Source organism: Myiozetetes cayanensis, unplaced genomic scaffold (assembly GCF_022539395.1).
Source record: "Myiozetetes cayanensis isolate MyiCay16 unplaced genomic scaffold, myiCay2020 scf43, whole genome shotgun sequence".
In the NCBI taxonomy this organism is placed as follows: Eukaryota; Metazoa; Chordata; class Aves; order Passeriformes; family Tyrannidae; genus Myiozetetes; species Myiozetetes cayanensis.
In genome coordinates, this window is record NW_026087665.1 from 324,767 (window position 1) to 340,036 (window position 15,270).

The following is a 15,270-nucleotide window of genomic DNA, read 5'->3' on the forward strand; positions in this document are numbered from 1 at the left end:
TTGGGATTAGCAGTCCTTCTTAAATGAGAGGAGGATATTTTTAAAGCTGTGTTTACCTTTTTGGTCAAACATCTGGGACATTCTTATTATAGTTTGTATATTTTCATTGTCATAATTACGGAAAAGCCACGGTGGGTGAATGAATTTGGACTGTGAGAACAGTAGCAACAGCACACAAATACGATATTGTGATATGATATCCTGTTCTCTTGGGTAGGAGATGTAACACAACATGTAATTAAATAATAATTTTACTGAGGTTGGCAGCCCCTGGTGGTCTAGCGGTAAAGGCGCCGCGCTATCACCGCGGAGACCCGGGTTCGATTCCCGGTCAGGGCCACTCCCGGGCAGGTGGGGCTCGTTAGCCCTTAAAGGCAACCCACCTACGTCCTGAGGACCTCGCTGCCACCGTCCAAGCTCGCTTGGCCCCGGCAGATGAACCTTAGGATTAAAGGGTGGGCTCAGTTCCGCGCACACTGTGTCTCACCTAAAAAATCCAATGCGCAGGCTGGAAGGTGGAAAGACCTTCCCCGGATCTTCGCTCGCGAAGACTGGCGATTATTATTACTGAGGTTGAAAGGGGTTTTGTATCTTGGACTTCAGCTGTTCTACCTACCTTAAAAAGCAGATGAATCACTTACAAAAAGTGGTTATTTTGAAAAAAAAAATTTACAAAGACTTAAAAAGTAGAAAACATTTACTTTTAAAACTTTTGTCTCAAGTAGGAACTCTGTTCTTAAGTTGTAGAAAGATTTGTCATGACAAATGCATTTGGATGAATTTAGACTAATAAAGTTACTTGAGAAAATGTTTCATGTGACACAACCCAAACTTTGTTATGAACATTGAACAACCTTACAGATAAAAGAAATGTGTGCAGATCAATAAAATATAACAAGGGTCAAATTTTGGGGCCTGACTTTTATTGAGTTCCAGTTGATGGTTGATCTCAAGAAGTCAGTGGAGCAAAACTTTTTTGTCTTGGTTATTCATCCCAGTTTATGGCAAAACCCCCTTCTCCCCATGGCCTATATTTCTGTACCATGGAATAGAATCATGGAATGGTTTGGGTTGGAAGAGACCTTAAAGATCATCTCATCCCACCTTCATGCCATGGGCAGCGACACCTTCCACCAGACCCTGGTGCTCAGAGCTCCAGTCAGTTTGGCCTTGAGCACTTCCAGGGATGGGGCAGGCACAATTCCTCTGGATAACCTGTGTATTGGCTCAGTTCCCAGCTGTCCCAGGGAGAAAGGGACTGATTGCTGACCTGCCTTTCTGCCTGTCCTCAAACTGCATCAGAGCAGAGGCTGCTGCTGAAAGAGGCCAGTCAGTGGGTACCACCAACTTTGGGGGCACCATTCATGATGTCAAATATATTCAACCTGAATAAAGAAATAGTATTGGTAACATCTGTGCTTGCACATTAGTTTGCATTATAAGGATGGTCATCACTGTATTACAGTTTTTTTTTTTTGCAATTATCTTTAAAATCTGGAGTCACAATGGCTGCCTTGCACTTATCACTTCCCTTTGGGGGCTGTAACGTGACACCTTCATAAAATATTACTGCTCAGTTGCTATCTATATGTCTGAAAAATGTGCTGCAGGGGGATGTCTTGGATACTGCTGCAATAGCACAAAAAAAAAAAATCCGTGGAGTTGAGTTTGTTTTTACCTTTCAGTAGATGAGGTCGAATTTCCTTTACACACGCAGGTTTTGGAGCACATTATTTTTGGGGGAGATGTCTGTGGAATCCTGAGGTACAGCAGACACTTGGTTATTAAATGCAGAGCTGGGAGGTGAGTTTTTCATCTGGCCACCAGCTTATGGGGTGCTTACCTCACAGCTTTTTCCATAATTTATAGTTCTTACACCTTTTCAGCTCCGCTTGCAGAGGATTGGTGAAGCAAAATTGCTGAGAAGATGAGAAAAGGAAGGTCTGGTATAAAGGTCACCCCTGAAACTGTAACAGATCCAGCTGTATTGATTGAATCAAACCCACTTCTTTACTTCAGACTTCTGCTAGACAGGTTTTGTTTAAAAATAGTAGTTTCTTTTAGCAGTTCTTTGAAATGGGCAGTTTTACTCTTGAATTTGAAATGACATTGCTAAATTTATGGAAAAACAGGTAAAGAGTGGCCTACTTTTTCTATCACCCTTTTCCCACTTCATTGCTTCCTAGTTTTTTCATTAATTTAGTTCTTATCTACCTTTTTTTTTTTCATGAGATTGTAGATTTTAAAATGTTGCTAAAAGTGACTTTCTGATTTCCTATAGAGAAAAACCAAGTTCAAAAACCAAAAGCTTTGTATGGCTTGAGAAACAAGTGGCCCTTCCCCCAACCAACAGGAAACACCTCCCCAAATCCTTTCCATCAGCTCCATTCTTCCTTATTCATGCCTTGAAATTGCACTCTCTCCTTTAATCTTATATCTATGCCTTGATACAATGATTTGTCATATTGTATGGATTTTTTGTATCTCGTCTTACATAGAACTCGTCAAAGAAATAAAAATCTGATGCTACTGCTACACATTTCCTAAAAGCTGCTTGGACAAGAAACAATGTTCTATCTCTTCCCAGAGTTATCTAGGCCAGTAAATTAGATTTAGGTACAGGAAAAGATGTCTATATCTGCCTAACAAAGACAATTTCTGTGATATAACGTGATTAAAACATTCAGTTAATCTGAGTTTCAAGCAAACTATAGAGCAGTGGCAAAAGTGACTTTTCCAAAGTAAATCCTTTCCTAAAGGAATATCTTTCCTAAAATAATATCTTGATATTTCCTAAAGTAATATTTTTAAGTGACTTCCCTAAAGTAATACCTTGAATGTCTCTTTCCTACCCTGTGAACCAAATTTCTCTCCTTTTACTTCTATAACTTTTAAGCACTCCCCACTCCAACTGATATTTTTTTTTCTCTGTAAATTTAGATAAAACAATTTCAGAGTTATTCAGAATGGAAAGTATCACAGAGGTAAAATAAATAAGTTCCTTTAATTCTTAAATCAAGCCTCCTTTGCTCAGGTTGAGAATGGCTGCTGGTGAACACTTATATCCTCGAAATTGCATAAAAAGTGTTTATTTGTATAAAAGTCATGGTGCCAACAGTGTCTGCTTTGAAGTGACACTTCCCTGGGCTGGAGCAGCCACTGATGGGCTCTTCCTCCCATTAGCTCCAAGCACTCATTGTTCCCAGTTATGGACACAGTGGAATTTTTGGCTGCGCTGGGTGCACTCTGTGCTTTCGCAGGTCACGGTGCCATTTGAATAATTGTGTCAGGTATTTATTGGTGACTTTTTTTTTTTTTTTTTTTTTGCCTGCTGTACAATATGTGCAAATCCTTCCTGAATCAGAGTTGCTCTTCAGTAAACCCAGTTAGGAATGACTGGAGTGAGGGGAGTTTCTTGTGGGTGCATGGAATGACTTGCTGAGCAAACTGCGGTGGTTCACGGAGTCAAGTCAGAGGCTGGGTTGGAGTGTGAGTAGCTGTGAATTGTGAGTATCTTCCAGGATGCACCTCTATTTATGATGCTTAGCCAAATCAGTGTCAAATGCTTGGAGGACACCAGTAAAAGATGTGCTTAATGTGTGTTTTAGTTGTGCCATTCACAAGGCAGACTGGCTTGAACGTTCTGGGCTTATAACGACGTGAAACCCAGCACCTTATCGCAGTTTCAGGGCCTTATTGCTCAAGTTCTTGGCTGGACATGAAAGATGAATAAAAATCTGTGTTTTTTAAATATGCAACAAATAGATCTTCATCATATTTATCACTTTCACTGAAGAAATGAGTCATTTTGCTAAGAGCAATTGCTTCTCAGTACTTAAGAAAAATACTTTGTGGAGGTTGCACATTCTGCCTTCATGTCAAGGTGTAACTTTGTTTTATTTTGGATAATTTGCATGCTGTGAATGTACTGTTCAACAAGTTGCATCGTGCCATATTTTCTTTCTGTAATATTTCAGAATTTCTTAATTGCCTAGATTTTAACCATTTATATTAATAGTTGGGTGAAGGTATCTCTTAATATTTTTTGAGTCTCTTTTTACACTCACAAAACTAAGAACATGGCACTGTTAGTGTCTTCACCTGGAGGGTCTGTACATGTGAAATACTTCTTTAGGTTCTGATCAGTCAAGAATGCATAAACTTGTAGAATTTGATCTTTTAATGTAAAACTCCAACGATACTTATTTTTAATGCTACAGTATTTAGACTATATCACAAGTCTTTATTCGAGTTATAGGAGAAAATGTTATGCTTTACATATATGAAGATGTAAAAGATTCAGCATTTAATTTCATGACTTTTTAAAGTGTGACAGTGATAAACATAATTTTCCCCATTAAAATATAGTAGCTTTCACTCAGATTATTTCAGAACTGAAAAAGCAGCACTAAATCTTTCTTACTTTTGTATTTTGTAATTAAAATTTTATAATTATTTTCTTTTTCTAATCAAAATTCCGCCTTTTGCTGATGGGATAAAATGTTTGCCTGTGGTGGAAGTTCAATGCCTGATGTTAGGACAGTGAGATGTGGGTGCTGTGTGGAGCTGAACCTCTCCTGGCTCCTGCAGGTGCTCTCAGCAGTTTTGTTGTTCAGGTCCATTTTAATGTGAGGAGAAACAAGGAATTAAATGATGGATGTTCAGAACACACAGAACCAATATGAACTTGGAGTGGATGTGTATATATATCCATCTATAGATTTTCTTTCCCATCAAAATATTGCTTTGGTTTGTAACATGGCTTGCTGCTACTTGTCCCACTTCTTTTTTTGTGGACCTTTTCTCAAAACAAAGCCGGTAAGAACTCTCTTCCCCTTTTTTCTATTCCTTTAATTCCTCCAGTATTTAAGTTGAGAGTAATAGATCAATATATTTGTGTTCATTATGGAAATAAACCCTGTTACAGTTCAATTTGGGCAAAAATTAACACCTGGGTTAAATGGTGTCTAAATCTCTGAAGAGAAGCTGAAAAATAGGAACACTGACTTTGCTGCCTCTCTTTTTCTATGATGTTTTAGTAGTTGAGGGGTTCAGTGAGGGAGGCAGGGATTTCATCTTCTGCTTGATCCCATTTAGTCCACTATCTCTTATTTTCCCGAATATTTCCACGACAGATAACTTACCTGGTGTTCTGGGCTTGGTGTGAAGACTTTCTTATTTTTCTTTTTTTTATATTTCACCTATAGTACTTAAATAAGTGAAAATGGGAGGCAGGGGTTGGAACTCTAACAGCTTCCTGTCTTTCCAGTAGCATTTCCTAAGAGTGGTCTTTTAAAGTCACTGTTTCTGGTTTCAATGCTTCTAACTTCAGTGGCTCTTGTTTTGCTTAGTTTTGTACATGCTTACATTTGTTTTGTTAGTGAAGAGCTGTCTTGTCTCTGGCACGATAGCCTGAGGTGTGCACAAAGCCCAGGCTTTAATTTCTTGAGTAGGCAGGGTGCATTAAAAAATGAGGAACACAGGAACTGACATGGCAAAGGAATCTTCTTCCTTTGCTGTCCTCTGTTTTAAACCGGTGAATTCTGCCGGTTTAAGCTACCTGGAATGGAAAACTGCACAACTGTCAGAAACACCATTTTATTTTTCAGGATTTGTTAATAATAGAAAGCATCTACCTGCTGGTGTCCCCTCCTCCTGGTGGTGTGTTCCCTGTGCTGTGTGCTCTGCGCTCAGGAGCGTGGAGCTGCTCCTGTGCTCTTCCAAGAGAGTGTGTGCAGTCAGCTGGGAAGGGGAGAGGGACAGAGGGATCCAGAGGGGGTGGAGAGAAGGAGGAAAGGTGTGTCTCTTCTGACACACGTTCAGACCACTCTGGAGGTGTAGTCTTGGGTGAGTACATCATACCATGGTCATTTGTGCCTCCTCGTAACGGGGAGCTGTGTCTCACTTGCATTATTTATCTGCTGGTTCAGTAATACAATCCCAAGGGCTGGAGAATTTCAGGTATGGGAGATGAATGCTTTTAAGGGTGACTTTGGTGCTCTGCTTTGCTGGCCATCAGGGTTATTGGATGCTTTGTGTTCTGAGGGAAAGTACATGAGCAGTGTGGATACCGAGTAACAAGCTGGGGTCCTTTTAAAACAGATCTGTGGGTTTGTGAGAGAGAGAATGTCCATTATTAGTTTGCATAGCCAGAAGGCAAATGATAATTGCTTTGAAAATGTTCCCTACGTTGTAATTTTGGAAAGTATGGTAATAGAAATGATTATAATGGAGCTATGTATGTAAAAAAAACCCCTAAACTATTACTGGTTTTGCAGAATTTATTACCTAGTGTTGATGTGGAACCTGAAATATTAATCAGCTGCTTATCTTCTCTTTAACAATTGTCACTTAACATACTTTTTAGTCAATTACGAATGCAATGCTTTGGGATGAATTTCGTGGACAACAGTAAATGTTTGATATTACAAGGAAATATTTGGAAAGAAAATAAGCAGCTTACTAATGAACGTTATAAAATAATGCTTATATTTGCATAAATTTCTGTATTGAAAATGTGCGTCCTTTCTATTTAAACATAACCTTTTAAAAATGCATTCAGCACCAGCTTTTGCCCTGTCAGAATTTCACATGCACTGCTGTTTCATTCCTTTCTTGCTTTCAGACCTATATAACAGCTGTGAATTCTATTTGTCTTTAACTTGAGCTTAGGCACCATAAGAACAATATTCAAATATTTATTTTGGAGGTTAGAATATTTCTGAACTAACTAAACCTGTTAAATGAGTGAAATCAGATGAAATATTTTAGCAGAAAATAGAGTTCATCGCTATTCCTGCTCCTTATCAAAAGCAGGGAGAGAAGAAGATAGATGACAGTAGTATTTTTGATAAAATACATCAACATTCTTCAAGTTCTCATGTTTTATGGAGTCAAATTTTGTTTATCCTTGTATTTGGAATAGATTTACTGTGCAGTTATGGCTGAAATTCAAACAGTACCGAATGTCTGGATGGGGTGATATTTTTGGATTTGCAAATGCTTAAATAAATTTTGCAACTTCTTTGGAAGAATTAGCTGAAAAGGGATTCTCAGAAAGACTTTTTTTTTTTTGAAGGATTCAAGTTGCATGTGAAATATTGGCAGCCAATCTGTCATTCATCCATCTATCTACCTGAGCTTTTTTCATTCCCTGCAGAGAGACAACCCATACTTTTAAAAATGTTCCTATGTGGGCAAGTCTGTGAAACTGAATTCTGCCTGAAAATACCCAGAGTTGGTAAAGCGTGGTTATATAACCGGTATTGCATAATAATGCATTTAATGATATTCTAATAGGAGTTTACTTTTATCACTGTTTCTTCAGGAGAAAAGGTTGCAGGGATGTGACTAATTACCCTCCTTCTTTAAGGTTATCAGCTGTCCTCATTTTCAAGGACATCCCTTGCTAACAGGGACAACCCTGGAATCTTGGAGGCTTTATTGAAAATGGGGCAATGTTCTAATTTCAGAAAAAAAAATCCCCTGTCAACCAGAAATCTGAGCAGCTCCAGAGCCTCACGTGGGCTCTGAGGGCATCGCATCTGGCCGGAGCAGGACCAGCCCTGGGTGCCTTTCCTCTTGGGAGAGAAAGCTGTGGAATTACAGAGGTGCTGCAGCAGCCAGAAATCCCACTGCTGGAACAAGCAGTAGTACAGATAGAGCAATCTTCCCAGGTTTAGGTGGAAAATAAATTCATTTTGTCCTCAGTTTTCCCTCTCTGTTGCTTCCCTGTGGCTACAAAGCTCCCAACAAGTCATGGGAATGGGTCAACCAAATCGGGTTCATTGTCCCATTCCACTTGAATGGAAAGACCAGGCAGCAAATGTTGGAGCATTGGAAGGAATTTTCACAGAGGTTGAAGCTAAATTTAAAGGAGGAACAGCTCTCTGCGCTCTCTGTTCTCAGACAGTTGTCAAAAGAAAAAAGTGGGTTTAAGAAGCGCTCAGATTTGCTTGACGACTTTGTTATCTCTGTACTTGAACTCAGAATATTTTAAATGTGTTTTAAAATAAGGAAGCTCCGGGATTATATAAGAGGTTAGCCAAGTACAACACAGAGAAAGATGCAGGAAGGATTAAAACCTGAATTTACTCTGCATTTTAAATAAGTTCTAAGGCATCTCTGAGTGTTTGTATATCCAAAGGTGTTTCCTGTGAAAGAGGTCACTCAGTTCTGCCCCTCTGAAATAGGAATGTCTATAAGGGCATTCCTGGATTTCATTGAGGTTTCCTATACTTGAGAAAATCCCGTGTAATGAAGTGTTTTATTGCAATGAAAACTCCCTAGTTTTCCTAGCACAGAGAGCTTAATAAATCTGAGGGCTTCAGCAGGAATCTGTTAAAATATAAGCTCCTTGACTTTTCTCAAAATAGCCTTCATGGCATCTGGGATTTCTGCACCTTGGGTTCCAGAGCTGCCCAGGTCAGCAGCTCTCCTGTAGATGGAGAAGGCTCAGTATGGCATTTAAATACACAGTCACCACATTCAGCCTTGTAACCCAATGTGTAAGTTAAATAGGAAACTACATGCATTTTTCATGTATGGAGGTGTGTCAGGACACATGGGAGACTTTGGTGGTTTAAAATGAATCACCAGCACATACCTGGTGTTTGCGTTACAGTGACAACTGATTTTGAAAATAAACAATTCTAGTTACTGTAGCTTTATTTTGTAACAATGTCAATACTTGGTGTCAATTTATCAACAGCTGAATGGGTTTAAAAGAATGTAGTTTTTTATTTACAGCAGCTGACTCTTACCTGGGTAAGTGACAGTTCTAGTGTTCCATTACTTCCCCTTCTGTCATTTTGCAGTATAAAATTTCATGCATCTGCCAGCTCAGTTTCTCTTCTTTGTTGGAAAGATTTCGTGTACTCCCACTTCTTGTAATTAGAATAATGATGCAGAATTTTCTCAAGGTTAAGAAAACTGCTGGAACCACAAAATTGAACACGAGCAAGCTGTAATTGCCTGGTTTCTTATGTGAAAATCTGAAACTCCCAACGAATTATGATAGTTTTTGTGGGGAAGGTGCACTCTTAGGATCAGGGGAAGTGTCAGTTCTGAACAGGTGCTGATCACTGAGGACCGAGCTTTCAGCTGAGGTGAAGGGACGATTTTGCTCAAGTTGGAGCCGATGTGCACCAGTGAAAGCACATGTGGAACTATTTTTAAGCTCTTATTTAAGTTGTAAAAATCAGCTGAAAATTGTTTGCCATTTCTTTAGTAATTAAATAGGGATCACTCCAGTGATAATGCACCATGTAGATTAAGTCCTTCAGTTCTCATTGCTGCTAATGGGATTTGTAAGTGCTGCAAAATCCATATGCATTGTAACAGAAAACTTGTTTGAGAGTGCCTTGGGAAGCCATTCAGTCTTTATTTCTGAAACTTTGGGTGACTTTAAGTTGCCCAAATCCGCTCCTAATTGGATTTGCCTTTCAAAGAGCGCTGCTCCAGGCTCCAGAGCCGGGTGCTGTGCGTGCACACAGGTGTGTGGTTAGCAGGGTGTAAATGCTGGTCACATTTGGACAGCACAGCCACAGGACTCGGTGCCTGACAGGTCTGGCAATAGATCCCAGAGGCAGAAGTGAGGGTGTTTGTTTCTAGCCCGGGATGGCACGAGAAAGCCTTGCTGCAGAGCAGTGTCAGGAGCTTTCCTTCCATCTGAATTCCATGGAGAAGGCCTGGATCAGTTGTAGCCTCTTTCCGTCTTCTCTCTTGTGCCGCAGATGTTTGGAAAAGGTTTAAGGGCATCTCCTGCTCTCTATAGACACTTTCCTGACTCCTACATTCTCCAGTTTCCCCACTTGCCTAATCTTTCCTGACATGTGATATGACAGCAGGGGCTCCACTGGGGCTGTTTCCACAAACCCCATCTCCAAGGCTGCTGGAGTTGCACCACTGCTGCCCAACTGCTGGGCATGAGATAATGCTGTGAGACATTTAAGAGGTAAATTTAAATCCTTTCCCACGCTAAGAGATGCCACCACTCGTTCTCTGTGCTGCCACCTGCCTCCCTGTTGCCTTTTCTAGATGTGTGCTGATTTGATTTTGGTTAAACATCACAGTGAATGACTTCATGTACAAGTTCTCTCTTTACTGATACTGTGGCCCAATGAAGTACCAAGTCATTTGATCCTTTGTTTTTCCACCACTATAAATGACTGTTACACACTTTGTAGGACCTTTCCCCAGCAGAGCCCTTCTGCATAAATTGCAGCCTTTAGAAAGTTGGTTGAGTTATTAATTTCTGAATGCTGCTCTGATTTGCTTTTGTTTGTCTGTATATGCCTTTACCAAAGCCTTGTTTTTCCAATTGTGTTTATGAAACAACGTTAGAGGTGATTAATAATCTGCTGCTGTCTTACTTTGATCCTGAATGGTCATGCTCTGTTTTAGGTATTGCATTATCTTGTATAATATAAAACTTCCAATATAGCAGAAGTTAATATTGCTCTGAGTATTTCAGGGAATTATGCAACCTGCTAAAACTAGTAAATAATTTTTTTTTCCTCTGACAATCGAAATTAATTCTTTTTAGCAAGGCTGTCTTGATAGCACTGTGAATGGAGATTTGTAAATGCACCAAACTCCTTCACTGATGTGACTCAAGTCCTTTAATTCCAGTATTTTGTGGACTGAAGGAAAAAAGTTTTTAAAACAATCTCTTTTATGTGGCTAATCCTATATATAAGAAATGTAGTTAATCTGTATTTGCAGCATTTGACCTTGAGTTTCAAATGTGTGTCTGAAAATGCACTCCAGGATTAGTTTTTGATCAAATGAATGGGCTTCATTTATGGAAACTTTTTTCGCCCTACAATGCCAATATGAAAACTTATTTTTCATTCTGGAAATGAAGTTCTATTCCCAAGGAGTTTGGCAAATTGCACCCAAACTCATCATTTACTCTTAACAGTACTGTGCAAGTGGTGGTGTTGTGTAAGCAATGAAAGCAATCTGATGTGGCAGCTGCAACTTAACTGCTATTTGGGAGATGCTTGAGCCAAAATGTCGCCATTAAACTCTTTAACAATTACCATCTTCACTCTTTTTAACCTCCTTGCTCTGTTTAAAACTTGTGAAATTGTATCTGGAGTGCTGTGACCAGTGTCCCCCAAACAGGACAGACAGTGGTGACTGGAGGAAGCCCAGTAAAGGGCCACAGAGGTAGGAGAGGCTGAGTGGGGTGGGGTTCTTCAGGGTGGAGAAGAGATGGCTTAGGTGGATGTGATGTTATTTTTATTCAGTCATCCATTGAATATCCAGTGGAGAGTTATAAAAGAAGGAAAAGTCAGATTCATCTCTGAGCTTCACAGTGAAAGCATCTGAGGTAATAGGTATGAGCTGCAGTAAGGGGAATTCTGGTCAAATATAAATAACTCTCTCACCAGGAAGATGTTCCAACATGGGAACAGTGGCCCAGACAGGGTGGGAATCTCCATCCTTGGGGATGTTCAAAGCTCAGCTGGGCATGACCCTGAGTGAGCTGTTCCACATTTGAAATTGGCACTGAGTTGGACTATATGACCTTCAAAGGTCCTTTCCAACCTAGATCACCCTATAGTTTTGTTAGGAATATTAGAGAAAAACCCACAAAAACAGCCCCCCAAAAAAGAGATGTTTGATTTGAAGTTAATTTTTGAAGAAGAAAGTCAGGGAAGTCTGAGCCTGTGTTTTTGTGAGTCGTGTCCCAACACTTGGTCTGATGGGATCTCTGTGAGTGTTGTGCCACGGAGTCAGTGGCTTCTCTGTCAGTCTTGGAACATTGATTTGAAAGGGCAGTTCATGCTTGGCTGTTGTTATGGGTTGTTATGCCTTCTGTGTGGCCGACTTGCCATTCTTTCTGAAGTGTTTACATTTTTAGATGATGAATTTGTGGTTTTATGCTGTTTAAATCGACAAGCAGAATTCATCCAGGTAGGAGTAAAGTTGCAGAAACAGGAGAAAAGAGTGAAAGCAGCATGGTCCTGTCCTCAGGAACTCAAAAAATGTTACAGGTGTAGTCCCCAAATTCTTTCCCTTCAGACATTTTAATGCAGTTGCTTGCAAGAGTGACAAATGACCTGTCCCAAATCTCTAGATGGGTTTTCCATTTGCTGTGTGACATTATATAAAAGTTAGGGTAATAAGAAAAAAATGTTGACTCCATCTTGACTGCTTGAGTCCATGTGCAGTTTGACACTTGTTGCTGCAGTGTTATTAGAGTGGTTCTTAATTAATGTGTTAAAGCACCTTTCCTGCAAGTGTCACCTTCCATTAGGTGAGTTATGCTGCAGTGGGATTAATGAGGGATGCACTATAAAAGAGTAAACAATACATCTGATAATCAACTTGATAATCATTTATATCTGAGGGGGAACTGTGGATAAAGAGGAAAATGAGCTACGATACAAATTAATGCTCAATTAACGTGAAGGTGGAACTGCTAAAAAACAGGATGGGCTGATTAAAGTCACAAGGATAAAAAATTGTAGGTAACTACTATTCCCTCTCTTTTTAACAGGAAAATTGGTGAGGGAAGTCTCACTGTAATTCTGAGGCCTTACAGGTGTCACTTCATCCTTCAGAGGCCTTAGTGGATAGGATGGGCAGGGAAGGTAGTGGTGAGAGTTCAGCCAGCTCAGGTCAGAGGGATCAGAGTGCTGGTTGATTCTGGAGCAAGAGCTCTGACAGTCAGGAGGCTTCTGTCTTCTTCTGGGGGGAAGGTGGGAAAGAATTAAAATAAATCATTTTTGACAGAGGCAACTTGCTGGCAGAGTAAGACGTTTGTTAACAAATCCCAGAATCACAGAATCATTTCAGTTGGAAAAAACCTCTGAGACATTGAGTCCAAACTATGACCAAACACCAAGAGGTCAACTAGACCAGAGCACACATCCAGTCTTTCCTTAAACACCTCCAGGGTGGTGACTCCACCACCTCCCTGGGCAGCCCCTTCCAGTGTTTAACCACCCTTTCTGTGAAGATATTCCTCCTGAAATCCTTCAGTACAGCTCCTTTCAGTGCTGTTGTGGTGTTTGCAAATGTACATTACATAATGGTCTTTCCTTCTGTTCTGTCCCTGTTAGATAAGGGATTTGATTTTGAATTTTGACCCTTATTTGAAGGGTTATTTTCATAGCGTTCCTTTTCAGTGTTTTATTCTGATAATGGATTTGTAGGTACCTGAGATGGACTTCAGTTCTTGTTCCTAATGCATCAGCTAAGATGTTACAGAACCCTTGTCCACGAAGGGAAGCTTTCTTGCTATGAAGTTGCAGGTTAATGCACTGCTAAAAAAATGATCTTGTGTCTAAAGTGCCTTGGAAGGCTAACTGTGGGAGAGAATTTTTAACAATTAGAGTCAGTTCCCTGTAAGAGGGAGGCAAAACTCTGAGGCTATAATCCAAAAAGGAAGTCTGTGCAATTTAAATAAGAATCTGGGGATAAGACGCAGAAAGTTGTGAAGATCAGTAGTGCTGAGTGAATTATTTAGCAAGGCATGGGAAATAAAAAGATTATAGAGATAAGAAGTAGAACTAGAGTTTGAAATGTGTCTCCATCAGCAAGTCATTTGGTGCATTAGAGGCAGATCAATAGGTTGAAGCAGTCAGCGTTGAGGCCTCTGTATCTGTGGAGGTTTCATGTGGGACTGGATTTAGTCTGAGCCTGTGGGCTGAAAGTGCTCCCTGTCTGTGACTGGAAGCTTTCCAAAGGCCCCTGATTGTGTCTGATCTGTGTGTGCCCAATGCTTCTGGTGTGAACCTGCAGCAGGGCTTCTGCTTTGTCTTTTCCCAAAGAAATCTGGTTCCTGAGCCCCACAGCTGCTCTGCAAACAGAGCCATCACACAGGCACAGCCATGGATGGAGGAGTGACTTCAAAACTGCAGCGTTGCTCAAAACCAAAATGTGAATGTAGGGCACAGCAATGTCATCTGGCTGGGAAGCCTGTTGTAAAAATACATCATCTTATCCTCTGCTGGAGAAGAGGTCCTTCTCTCTTAAAGTGGAATTTATCATAATAAACTATATTGGGTTAAATCCATTTTCTTTGAAGTTGATGGTAAAGCTTCAACTGATTTAAATGGGAGTAGAATTAGACCAACACTGATCACTTAAGGGAAATAAAAATCTAGGCTAGAGAAAAGGCAAAGATCAGCTCTGCACAGATACAGAAATAGTTCCTGTGTGCTGTTCCACTGGTGGCTCCTGTGTGCTTTAGTATGAGATGGAGGGCTCATTTCTAGGGCAAATGTCACTGAAATCATTATACTGAGTGTAACCAGTAACCAAGTTAGTGGTTACTAGCTGGGGCATGCTGGTGTTGTGCAGACCCAGCTGCAGCCCAGCTCTTCTCTCTGTGGACATTTTGGTTTCAGACATGGCCAGACCTGTGAAATGCTGCACACATGACAGGCCTCGAGGAGCCCTTTGCTTATCAGTAAAAGTTTAATCTCCATGTTACTGCTCTTCAGACTTGCCTGACAACTTGTGAGGACCACTGATTTCAAACTTAAATACCTTGGGATTCGTAGTGCTGAGATACTAAATAGATAAAGTGCAAGTGGACTGAAAGCCTTCAGCAAATGGATGTATCAGCAATGTCACTCCCCTTTCTCCTGTGCCATCTGTGCCAGCAGTGTTCAGGTCTTGCAGGAGGATGGCACCTGCAAGCTGCCTGTTTTAACCTGTACTGTCAACAGCAATGCCAGTGCAAAGATATGTGTGGTTTGTTAGTCAGGCCGATGGTGCTGAGACTTGAGGTCCTTCTCAGTTGCCGATTTGCTCCTTATTTGCTTTTATTTTGTCATGTTTGGACAGCCTTTCTGCTCTGTTCTGGAACAGCAGAGAGGCATCTCTCTCTCACTGGAGTAAATGAAAACAGGCTGTTTACGAGGCTTTCTGTGTCTGTGTGCTGGGATGTCACTCTGGTGCATGAAATGTCTTACACAATAGCAATATAGCTGTGCTTATAATGTGACTCTGGGGAGCAAACTCTGTCACAAGGAATGACAAATCCACCAGCGTTTCTTATGCAATTAAAATGGCATCTTATCTTCGCGTGATTCATGTTTCTTCCTCTCGAGCTGGTGAGCTGTTCCAAAGAGGAAAACGCTCCCATCTCTTGGTCCTCTGGCTTTGTGCATCCCTGCTTTGGGTGCCTTTATACTGATATAACCCTGGGGATGTTTTAATCATGAGAGAAAAAGCGCTTTGCGATCCCAGCCCGACTTCCTGTCTGCTCTGAACTGCAGCCTCAATTATATTAATCTGACTGTTGCC

The 15,270-nt window shown here is 40.6% G+C and overlaps 1 protein-coding gene across 15 annotated transcripts in view; it reads left to right on the forward strand.

The window, feature by feature from the left end:
• ATP2B2 (ATPase plasma membrane Ca2+ transporting 2) overlaps nucleotides 1–15,270 on the forward strand; it is a 406,430-nt gene that overhangs the window by 195,401 nt on the left and 195,759 nt on the right. Inside the window, exon 1 of one of the 15 annotated variants that reach the window (XM_050330685.1) lies at nucleotides 5,829–5,847. The exons of the other annotated variants lie outside the window; for them this stretch is intronic. The gene's annotated coding sequence lies outside the window, so the exon portion shown is untranslated. Of the gene's footprint in view, nucleotides 1–5,828; nucleotides 5,848–15,270 lie in introns of those variants that run through there. 15 annotated transcript variants of the gene reach the window in all.